The sequence below is a fragment of the Epinephelus lanceolatus genome, chromosome 16 (genome assembly GCF_041903045.1).
Source record: "Epinephelus lanceolatus isolate andai-2023 chromosome 16, ASM4190304v1, whole genome shotgun sequence".
Taxonomy (NCBI): Eukaryota; Metazoa; Chordata; class Actinopteri; order Perciformes; family Serranidae; genus Epinephelus; species Epinephelus lanceolatus.
Window position 1 is genome coordinate 21,408,474 of NC_135749.1, and position 10,302 is coordinate 21,418,775.

Consider the following 10,302-nt stretch of genomic DNA (forward strand, 5'->3'; position numbering starts at 1 on the left):
AGGACAAAGACTACTTTGAAAAGTTACTCAGCCACCAGATGTTTTAGCCAGATCCCAGACTACAATACTAATGGGGCTGTACGTGCATGACGTGTGTGTGTGTGTGTGTGTGTGTGTGTGTGTGTGTGTATGTGAGTGTGAGTGTGTGTGCAAGTGGAGAGAGGGAGCCCAATAGATTTAAAAGCAGCAAAAATGAGTCCCCCTCCTCGGCAGGTATGTAGTTATAAAAAGGCTGCAAGTACAGTTTTAGAAATGAAACAAAACGCTTCGTATTTCACACACAGATACACACGTACAGAAAACACACATACACACACAAAAAAAGGTGTTAAAAAAATAGGATTTATATATTATGTGCATGCAGAAATAAGCACAGGATTTAAAAACACAAACACACCCATCCATGAAATAAAGAGGTAGAAGTGATACATGTTCAGTTCAATTAAATGTGTTGTGTTTTTCTGAGACTTTCTATGTGTTACATATTTTGTTTTATGTTTGTTTTGTTTAGCGCAAATCCCAGGAAGAGCAGCTGATACCTCAGTGGCAGCTAACGGGGATCCAAATAAAGCCTTAAGAAAAAAGTAGCTAGAGATAATGCCATATGACTGCAGGACATGCGCCGGGGAAAAAGCAGGTTTGCCACAGGAAAGTCTGCCACATCAAATCTTGGAAACAAATATTATTGTGACTGAGAAAGATCACAATGGCAAACAAATGTCAGTGTGCATTTACACTCGAAATGAAACTTAATTGCAATCTTCTGAGCAAGTCGACGGAGCGCTCTGACGGTTGTTACAGTACGATAAAGCACACGACACTAACTGTCTCCTTTCTTGCATAACTGTGTGAATAAGAGAAACACAGATTTAAAGATAAAGAAACTGAGTGAGAGAAGGAGGTGCTTGCAGAGAAGAAGGAAAAACTGAAACACAGACAGAGAGAAAGAAACAAATTCATCAGCTATGAAATCTAACTGTGTGTGTGTATGTGTGTGTGTGTGTGTGTGTGTGTGTGTGTGTAGATTCTTGGTTTGACTGTTGACAGAACAGACAGTTAACCTTCAGTACAGAAATAAACAATCAGTGACTCACTTCAATCAGAACCAAGCAGCGAATTAGACAGCTCTGACTTCAGCAGAAGGAGATAAGTGCAGATAGACTGTTAGAATAACTGATAGCCATCTATCAACAATGTTGATGCTGTCTGGAGATGAATGCTCTCCAATACTGCAGGGTAAATATGCAAAGTTGTGCATTACAGATTCATTTCTGATACACAGCCGGAACAGATGCCATGTTACTGAAATGTGTTGAGCTACAAAGGCTTGAAACCACCTGTGAACAGACAACATCTACATCAAAAATACTGCTGTAGTGATCCTGCAGAAAACTCAAAGAGAAGGTGATATGAAATACACATTACAACTTGTTGATAAAATACAAATATCTAACCTGTTAAAGTGCAAAATATTTCGACAACAGAACAGGTGGATGTGCCGATTTACAGTTGGCAATTTTCCCACACGCATGAAATCAAACAACTGTCTTTAGCGCGCGATCAATCGACTGTGCCCTCACTTTGGAGCGAGACAACTCTTTACCCAACTTGTTTCCTTGATAAAAAAAAGACAAAGAAAAAAAAGAAACACTTCTACTTGAGAAAAGTCTCGCTGAATTAAGCATACAGCACTTGAGGAAAATGGCTCAGTACTCTCTCCATCTGCGTGTTACCGCAGCCTTTTCAGCCTCAACACAAAGAAGCTTACAACATAAATCACATTCAAATTCGGGGGCCACTTATGCCACTGTCACATTTTCCGTAGATAATTTTCGCTGTCTGTCTGCTGGGTGAAAATTGTAAGAAATTACAGATGGAGCCGTGCTCACGGGAACACTTGAGCAACAGTATACAAAATGTACTGGATGCTTTTCTTACAGATTGTGGAGCATGTTGCAATCACTCTGTATAATCTCCTCTTTAACTCCTCATACTGTCTGAAATACCACAGATATACAGTAATGATATACATGTGTGTACCTACACTGGCTTTTTAATGTATACTCATAATATTTGCATTTAGAAAACCATAAACCAAACAATTTATGTACTTAACTCTGATTCGAAAGAAGACCAGAATTACTTTGAGATATTGTTGTACTGCTAGTTTAGGTCTCACAATCACTTTGAAATACATGCCATGTGTATTTTAACATCCTATTTCAATTCTCAGACACATTAGAGGTGTTAAAACTAATTTGAAACACCACATATAAAGACACACAAGTTAAAGGAAGTCTTTCAGGGATGATATCCTGACACAGACTTCAAGATCTCCGTCTTGGTGTCCCTTATTGACAGCAAAGCTTCACACAACACAGTACGTGCTTTTGATAGGTAAACATTGGCATGAAGAAATAAAACAAAAAATAAGCTGCGTGTTTACTGTAATGGATGATCTCGCTCTTGACTCTTTTTAAGCAATTTCAAGTTGTTGTTTTTTACACCGTAAATGAATATGAACATGCTCAAACATCCACCTCCGTGTGAAGTGTTTATTGACACCAACGGGAATATTGTAAAAGATAGCCTAGCAGAAATACAAGCAAACAGCACAAAACATTCTGGTTACTGTATATTTACTGACTGAAATAATCCCAAATGTCCAAAAAATTTAAATGACAAATGCACCTATGAGTTCCTGATGTGACAGCTGCAAGTATATTTGGTTCACTCCACTAACCACAACCTCATAAAATACTGCTGCTATGAGAAAAAAAAAGCAGTATTGGATCTCATTGAAATTCAGTGTGCAAGGATTAAAAATTTAAAAAGGGCAGATCCCCAATAATTCAACTCAATTGCAAAATTGATTCCCGTTTTATGATTTTTTTTTCTCCTGCGGGTTTTGGCTCAATATTTATCTTTACAAGTTATTGTAATTAGACTTTACCTTTTAATGTGGGCCTCCATTTCCAAATGTGAAGCCATTAAGAGAAAGGGTTTTAATGACTATTAGCACAACAAGAGCTACAGTGCCGGTGGACGACGTAAATCAAACTGACTTTCAACTTTTCCATCAGAGTGTGAAAAGGCTGACTCAATAAAAAGCATCTTATAACGCAGAGTTAAGACAAACAACTCGGGGGCCTCCAAACTTTTCTTGTTAAGATCTGTGTGACAGCGACATTTAAAACACATGCAAGTCTGTTTTATTCACATAAAATCTGATCAGACTCCATCTACTTACAAGACACTGACAACTGTTTATAGGAAAGCTACATTTTTCTCCTAATGACATTCAGTCGTAAACGTCTCAGCTCTGTTTCCTTTAAACGTGCAACAACACCTGTAGCTTGGAGAAAGGTAGACGCTGAGGGCAACACGCAACATTCGGGACTTGTGGAAAATGTACAACTTGTAGCTGTATGGTTAAAGCGCGAAGTCAGATTTGTCCAACACATGGAACATACGGAAAACCTACCGCTGAGTAGTAAATGTGACAAAATCTTTCCATACAACAAAACTCTATACATACTGGAAACCGCAGCTGATGTGCTCACGACTGAGCAAATGACAATCGCCTCATTTTCGATTAGATCTTGATTTATTTGAAAGTTAATTAAACACAGCCTCGGAGCAAATCATCCGCTGTGTTTTACATAAGGTGAAAAAAAAAAAAACTCATATGAGCAGTGATTGATAACAGAACGTCTGGGTGCACAGGAAGTATGAGCGTGTTGAGTACACTGCTGAGTCAAAGCAGTCAGAACTCACAACTCATAACACATCACATAACAAGCCAGCAGGTTTCTCAGACAAGTGAGCTTTCGTTAACTGGCTCGGGAGCCAAAGTTGTGTCAATTAAAAATGCTTTCCCAATCTTGCTGGTACAATTTAGAGAGCCAATGTCATCTACGTGCGTGTTTCAGAAATTTAACTGATACTCAAAGAACAAGCAGGTGCTGTGGGGTAACATAATCTTTTGGAAACAGGATAGTCTCATCACCTTCTACTGGTGGCTATATCTGCTCAACCACCACTTTATCAGTCTCCAGTGTATCGTGACAGAAGGATTATTTACTCTCAGATCAAAGGGAGAAAAATTGTCCCATATTTAGGATTTGTCTGTCCCCCCTCCCCCCCCCCAAAAAAAACTACAAAACGGAGGGGAAAAAAAGAATCATTTCACCCCAAACCAAGACCATGTGCTCGTTATCTGAAGCAGGCCGTCGAAAAGACAGACTTAAAAGTCTAAAATAAGACCAAAGACATTAGAGACAAACTCAAGCCTAAACAAGGCTGTACTAACCACAGACAGAGAGTGGGGATGACATCTTGGGCATTTAGCAGACACTCTTTTCCAGAGTGACTTCCAGTAACTGCAACAGGAGAATAAGCTCAAATCCCTGTATCACCCACGTTACAAGCAGCTACAATAAAGCAGTGAAAGAGCCAGAACAATGCGCCCAGACAGTAAAATAAGTTCAAAACAATTGTGTCCTTGAGATATGAGCAAAACAAGAGACCGGGTAATATAGGAGTGTGAGCCGCAGAGCTACGAGCCAAGAGAGCCAGAAGCCTTGCAAAAAGGTTTTTTCTTTAAATAAACTATCCGTGACAAATGGATGTTTTCCTTTATCTGAACTGCAGGCAGGGTTGAGATGGATAACGGCTGATTGCTCTAATAGATGCTATCTTTTCCTGCTTATTGGAAACAGTAAGAGTTAAGACAGTTCATGTTCATAAATAAATGGGATCAGAAATTAGGAATAAATGGGAGCTGTGGGTCCACATAAAGAAAAATACTTAAAAACCTTGAGGACAAAACATCCTGTCCCTTCTGATCTTCTTATGTTTGAACACTATAAGAGCTAATTCACTGCAAAGATTGCCTGAGCACGGATTTTATAATCACAGGGGCTTGATAGTGAGGTATGGAGATGTCAGCTGTGAACACTTGTGCTGTATTATTTAAGCAAACAACTATCTGACACATCAAAATACACACAAGAAAAAAACTTAAACAGCAAAATCAAACTTTTCAAACAGCTGTTCAACTTAAAGTTAATTACCAAACTGTCTCAAAAATGCAAAATATTTAGCTCGGCTGATTTTAGGAGGGTTGTTATCGCCTCAGATCAGGGAGACGACTGTTTTTCGCTTTCACACACTCATCTGTGGCAGGCAACAGGTCTGTGAAGGAGATTATTTGATACCATGTTAATGTGCCATCTACCCACAGAGACAAGTTTACACAGCAGCAGCAATAAGCCGAGATTAACTGAAATCAGTCCTCTGCTCCTTGTGTCGTTCACTGCAACAAGCTGCGACAGGATACACAAGGGCGTAGGTCTGGTTTCAACTTTGAGGGGGACATATAAGAACACTTAATTTCCTACACGCTGGTGAATTTTTATGCACCAATATATTCATTTTCTGCATCAATGTATGGTGTAAATGTCTTTAATTTTGTCAACATAAAACTCCTCTATTTCTTTTACATTTTATAACGATAGGGGGGACGTGTCCCCTGCATCCCCCCAAATCTACACCTATGAGGACACAACTCTCTGAGAAAGGACCAGGAGAGACAGCAGCAACCGAACTCCATTTTCCTTACTAGATTTTAGCAGGTAATGTAATTTAAACAACAAGCGTCCCAACAGCTGCATCGTGAAGAGAAGGCAGAAGTTTGGCATAACTTTTATCAACTTTTTTCCTGTAGATGTACGGGTTCTTATCTCGCTTATTGATTTTACTGTGTCATATTCACAGTCCCGTCAGGTCCCTCAAACTCCTGCAGGTCTTGACCCACTATTTGCAAAATTGTCTGAGCCCCATCTTAATTCACCTATTCTGGCTCCTAGTTTTTCATGCTTTCTTTGCTTGTAATTCCAAATTGCAGATTATTTTAGCTTGAAAAAAAAAGCACTTTTCCAAAAAGTATTTAAACACAAACAAAACTCTTTCCTACCTTGATAATTATCAATAATGATGACTATCATTATGAGTTTGAAGAATGTGGCACAACAAACATTTCCTCGTCTCTTTCTTTTTCAAATATGCCCATGATGCATTGTGGCAGCAGAACCAGTCACATGCCGACCACTGAACTCACTACAGTTTTCACCAGAGAAGCCGTTTGGACTGGGTAAAAATGTCCTTTTACACTCCATCTCAAACCAGCATATTTCCCTTGTAACACAGCACTGCTTTAAGACGACCAAAGACAAATGCATGGCAGCCCACAAAATCACTACAGTTGTTCCTCATGTCTTACAGAACATCAAAAAACCATCAATAAAACACAGGAGATACATTCCAGCTAGTTGAACAGGACATTTCTGACTTCCCTCGCTCCATGTGTTCGCTCTCTCTCTCTCTCTCTCTCACTCTCTCTCACTCTCTCTCACTCTCTCTCCCCGTTTCTGTCTCTCTCCCTCTCTCTCAAAACTTTCTCTCTTCCCAGTTCCACCGCAGAGACTTCACATATTGCAGCCATATGAGTAAGCCATGGCTGTCTCCACAGCACACACACACACACACACACACACACACATACATACAGGAAAAAAGTGCTGTGCTCTCTCCCACTCCGTCTCACACACACATACGGGAAAGAGTTTTACAAGCAGAGGTTCTCTTTAGGAAGTCGTCAACTGTTTTGACGTTTAATAGCAGCTACGAACAAGGCCGTAAGATACAATAATATCCAGTGTCTGGAAAGAGGGGAAATTCTAAAAGTTATAAATTGATACACTGCGAAATCATGTGCTTTTAATTGTTTTAGAGAAGCTTGTTAAATGTTTGTAAAAGTTTAACAAAGGCTTGTTACATGCACGATATCTGGAGTGGAAGAACATATTAGTTGGACATACAACAATTCAAAGTTCAGAGCGACTACATGCGAGGCTGTGTCGTATCCGAGTGAAAACATTAACGCAAAGCAGAGTCTGAAAAATACTTCCAACTAAATTAAAAGTTGAAGCCAGTTAATAGCACTTAATCCTGATTTATTAAAACACCTTGAGGAGCCATTGTGATTATCAAACTACTGAATCAAAATCTTCCAAGGTTACTTTTTTTTAAGCAGCAGAGAAACTCGATTATAACTATGGAAATTTGTGAAATAATTACAAGGAAAATATAAAATAAAAATACCATTATGCTGGATAGCTGGATATTAAACTTTAACTCAAAGCTTCTATTACAAAAGTTTTAACTTAACCTTGACAACAATTTGTTGCTTTGGAAAGTCTTTTGTTTTCAGAAAAGTAATAAAACCATTTGTCATTATCCTAAATTTTGCAGATGTGTGGCTCGCATTGCTGACTGTCATTCATGTAGAAAGATACGTGCTTAAAAAGTAATGTTCGCATGCTGCTTGTAAAACTGTAACACAAACTAAAACTTCACAAATTATTATGCTCATTTGGATTTTTCCTCGAGTGATCCCCACACTTTTAGGGATGCGTGTTTAAGTTTTCCCTGCTGCTGTGTTTGCAAAAGTTGTCAGAGAAACTTTTGCAACTTTTAAGGAAAATACCAAAAGCCACAACTTCAAGATTATGAATTTAAAACTTACTTTTTAAAGTGATTTTAAAAGAAGCTAGCGTAGCATTTTGTCAATAAATCTGCTTGACACTAAAATGCCGTGGATAGACATGCTTTATATTTAAACCACTGCAGAAATCACAAGCAAAACTTTTGCAACTTTACAAGCTTATCTAATGAATGAATAAATTAATTAATAAAAATGCAGCTTTTCAAAAAGGCTGTGCACAAGTGTGGGGGGTCACAGTAAAGTCCCACGGGCCTGCTCTGCTTTTAAAAAATTACTGAGGTTATCTACTGAATAAAAGTCGGTCCACACATAAGCAGTTCTTTAGGGGCCAGAATTGGAGAACTGTGAAGGACTATGTAAAAAGCTTCCTTGCAGTGTGTGCCTCATTGTACTGGCTTCACATACTCTGCTCTCCCCACAGAGTTGTCATGCCTACCCAGCTCCCTTATCTCAAAGGAACATCACAGTTTCTTACGACAGGGAGGATCGAGGAGGAGGGGGGGGGGGACTTTTTTAAAAGTTGAGTGGAAATGCAACTCAGGCTTCCCGGCATCACTCATGTAAAGTTCAACAACAACATCAACAACAACAAATAAATAACCGCGCGGTATTAGAGGTAATAAGTGCGTAAGTTGATAAGAGAGGATGTTTGGGGATGTTTTACGACACATCCACCATGCGCTCTCGAGCTTCCTAACAATGAAAGAGGTGCAAAAACAGCGCCATATCGGCTGTAAACCACTTGACAAACACAAACTCTTTGATCCAGAGTGTCACCACTTTCCCACTTTTACTCCATTAAACTCCAAAGCGTTCATCTTCCACCATTAAACCTCTTTCTGCGCGACGTGCGTCACTCCAAGAAATGTGAACTTGAGTATCAAGTTTGCAGAATAGTGATGAAAAAGTTATCAATGAAAGCAGCAGAGAAAGTCACACACAGTAGCTAGAAGAGTGCAGATAGGAAATAAAAGTCAGCCGGCTTGTAGCAACTCAGCTCAGGATGCCGCTTGTTGTGAATTAATGGCACAAAAAACAAGAAACAAAACTTAGAGAAAACACAAACCTACTTGAGGCGACTAAGTCACTCCACGTCCCCTTGCTGCTGGCTTCAAACTCAGTCCTAAATCAGAGCAGTAGCCGTCCCCAGTAGCCCCCCAATTTGTATTTGTGTAGCGTTTGGGTGTCCTAACCTAAATGTAAATTGCCATGTGAATTCAAAGCGGTGCTGCTCTTTTCCTCTCTCTCATTCAGCAGCAGATCCCTCTTTCCTTACCGACGCTGCTCAGGCCGTTAGTTACATAAGACGCAAACCGACTGCTGCCCGTCGTAAAACTACCAACGGCTAACAGAGCAATATTTTGTCTCCTAAACGCACCATTGATAGCCCCGGCTTCCTTTTAACACCAACACATTTCATCTTCCCACTTGTCCGAGAGCATGCATTTCGCCATCTACAACTCCAACCGTGCATCGCCGATGCATTTCTCCTTTTTCCTCCTTTACAACCCCACTGCACCAACTAGTAGAGAGGGCTGTGTGTGTGTGCATTTGTGTTGTTTCCTTTGGGTGCTGCTTACCTGTTGATCAAAATAAGCATTAGCCTCTTTGCTCTCAGTGTGTGTCTCTTTCAGCAGCCTGTTAAGATGGTGGCTGGCTGGCTGCTTGGCTGGCTGGCTGGCTGCTTCGTCTCTTTGTGGGGTTTTTGTTTGTTGATGATGTCGGACGGGGTGACAGTGTCTTGGCTGTCTCTTTTTTTTCTTTGGTCTGAGAGGGAGAGAGAGATAGTTAAGGCTTCACGGCAACACATTAGACTAACAGCGACTGATTAAGTGAGGTTGGCTCTGGTGTTGCAATATTCCGATGTTATATAGTATGTTATTCAGCCGCCCAGAGCCCGGGAGTGCTGCTCACAGCAAACCAAAGCAGAGCAGCTCGTTATCTGTTATTTTTTGTTCAGACTAGTGTTATCGCTTTGCTGTGACAGGACCTCTCTGCCTGTCTCTCTGTACGCTGTGGGCATTACGTCAGAGGAGGAAGACACAGCAGCTCTATTAATATCAAGAAGCCACCCGAAGACTGACTCTTAAAGTGACACACACTGTAATCTCTCTTATTCACACAGTCACGGCTAAACCTTATCAACTACAGGTCCAAAATCAAAAACACTGACTCTTTAAGGTGACAGACTCTGTATCGCTTATTTAAAAACTCATTAAACCAGATTAACAGCTGTACCTACGTCAAAAACATTGATTCTTAAAGTGACACACTCTGTGTTACATATTCAAACAGTCATTAAACTAAATAAACTACCCTATGAGAATCAAAAACACTGACTTAAAGGTGACAAACTCTCTATCACCTATTTAAACACTTACTAAAACACATAAACTACTGTACTAAAAATCCAAATCACTGACTCTCAAAGTGAACACTGAAATCTCACTTATTTTCACAGTCAGAGCTAAACCTTATAAACTACAAGTCCAAAATCAAGAACACTGACTCTTAAAGGTGACAATCTCTATCAGTTATTTAAACAGTAATAAAACAGATTAACTACTGTACTTAAATCAAAAACACTGACTCTTAAAGTGACACACTCTGTGTTACTCATTTAAAAAGTTATTAAACAAAATAAACTATGCTATGAAAATCAAAACACTGATTCTTAATGGTGACAAACCCTGTATCACTTATTTAAACAGTTATTAAACCAGATTAACTACTGT

At 39.6% G+C, this 10,302-nt stretch overlaps 1 protein-coding gene across 4 annotated transcripts in view; it reads right to left on the reverse strand.

Moving 5' to 3' along the window:
* Window positions 1-9,575, reverse strand: part of trps1 (trichorhinophalangeal syndrome I) — a 148,339-nt gene extending 138,764 nt beyond the window's left edge. For 2 of the 4 annotated variants that reach the window (XM_033637080.2, XM_033637077.2), the window contains exon 1: window positions 9,148-9,575. The gene's annotated coding sequence lies outside the window, so the exon portion shown is untranslated. Of the gene's footprint in view, window positions 1-8,633; window positions 8,948-9,147 lie in introns of those variants that run through there. The other 2 variants (XM_033637079.2, XM_033637078.2) reach the window with 2 other exon arrangements.
* Between the last annotated feature and the right edge of the window lie 727 nt (window positions 9,576-10,302).